This window comes from Perca flavescens, chromosome 18 (assembly GCF_004354835.1).
Source record: "Perca flavescens isolate YP-PL-M2 chromosome 18, PFLA_1.0, whole genome shotgun sequence".
In the NCBI taxonomy this organism is placed as follows: domain Eukaryota; kingdom Metazoa; phylum Chordata; class Actinopteri; order Perciformes; family Percidae; genus Perca; species Perca flavescens.
Genome location: NC_041348.1, coordinates 1,705,945 through 1,707,642, shown reverse-complemented (window position 1 = coordinate 1,707,642; position 1,698 = coordinate 1,705,945). Strand labels below are relative to the sequence as shown.

The 1,698-nt window shown below is 39.8% G+C and overlaps 1 long non-coding RNA gene across 2 annotated transcripts; it reads left to right on the top strand.

Moving 5' to 3' along the window:
• Positions 1-537: 537 nt before the first annotated feature.
• LOC114572753 (uncharacterized) lies at positions 538-1,416 on the top strand. Of its 2 annotated transcripts, none has more exons than XR_003694820.1 (3): positions 538-743; positions 954-1,050; positions 1,173-1,416. It is a non-coding gene; the product is annotated as an uncharacterized LOC114572753 (long non-coding RNA). The 2 variants fall into 2 exon arrangements; XR_003694819.1 differs by having other exon boundaries at positions 942-1,050.
• The last annotated feature ends 282 nt before the right edge of the window (positions 1,417-1,698 follow it).

Sequence of the window (1,698 nt, the reverse complement as noted above, 5' to 3'; positions counted from 1 at the left end):
ATGAGTAGGGGGGGGCGCCAAGGAAAAAAGGTTGGGAACCACTGCGGTAGATAATGGTCGTTAAGGCACCCGTGCCGTATTAGCACCGGGTCTCTAAATTTTGTGGAAAAGACACTGAATTGTTTGTACCTCACAAGACAAGAATGTTCTCTTTCATTTCATCAATAACTTTTTATACATAATTATGGCTGTTTTGTACAGGTGTGAAGAAGAAACCTGTACTTATATCCAATAAGAAGTACAACAAAGACTTGCAGCCATGGATAAAGTCCATCACTAACCATCTGTACTGGTCATGCAGCACAAGCAAAGGTGACAGTGGTAAGAATATACAGTAGTACATAACATACATACAGTATTTTCAGTATAGAACGTTTACTGTAATATCATCGATAACAAAATGTTCCTGTCGGTGTAATGACAGTGGTAGTAAATATTTTTTATATTATTTACCTGGCACATAACATAATATTGCACCCAGAAAGTATTTAACCAACTATGACTTAAATCTAATTTTTATAGGACTGTGTACGAAGATGGAAGTCACTTCTGCACCACATATGTGGCATTCACCGGTGGGAGGAGGATGGTGCTCAGTACACCTGTCATCACCCAACCCTGACAGAGGTTCAACAGAGGCGCAAAAGGTGGCTGAGACCAGATTCATGTGGCACTGAAGGGATGGGTGTTGGACAAAAATCTCCTTAGAGACATGAGGCAGATGTCACTCTTCAAGCATACTGGTATGCATTTACATTGATTCAAATATTTTTCCAGTCATGATTATTGTTGTAACATGTATAAATGTTTTTGTGAGGAGCAGTTCTGTTTCATTACTGCCTACAACGCAATAATACCAGTTACACTGTACTGCCACTCCACTAACAATACATTTGGGGTCATCGAGTGTGCAATATTACATGTATACATGATCTCTGGAGGTGTACCATCAGGTCATGCTGAAGTATGCTGAGAAGCGACTACACTTGAGGGCTCATACCCAACTTGCGATAGTTGACCATAATAGCAACGTTGGCAGACCACAAGAAGGTATCATATAATATATGCTCATTTATATCAATATATTTTACATGACGACATCGTATACTACCTAGTCTCTTCAGGTTTTCCATGGAGATGCTGGATTTAATTTGTAATTTCATGTATTTTAGGACTACCACGGTACAAAGCTGTATACTCCTGACAGAGTCAGCAATTGGTTGCAAAACCCATTTTTGACAACACCACACAGGCCTTTCATCATGACCTTGTTGATCGTGTGCTGAAGAGGAGAGAGGACAGGAGTGTCTTCTTCTCAGAGACTTTACCCCGTTATAAACCAGGACACAGGAAATTCTCCAGAACATCGCTCCAATTCCAAGGCCGGACAAGGGTGATCTGGTCACGCATACCAAATCTCGCTTTTGAGCTTTGAATTTTGATATAAAGCATACACTGGTCTGTAAGTTATTGTTGTAAAATAAAGTTGTTTGTAACTGTAATACTGCGTTATAGTTCAAGTAAAGACACAGGAGCACACAAAATGATTTACCATCTTTATTATAATAAATGACATCATGCAATCTTTTGGAACATACACAATGTGCAATTCAGACCAAACATTTAGAATATCTCCTCTGCCTCCTGGAATCCAATGTAAGTCCCAGTGGGGGAGGGATACTTCCTTCTGATCACTGA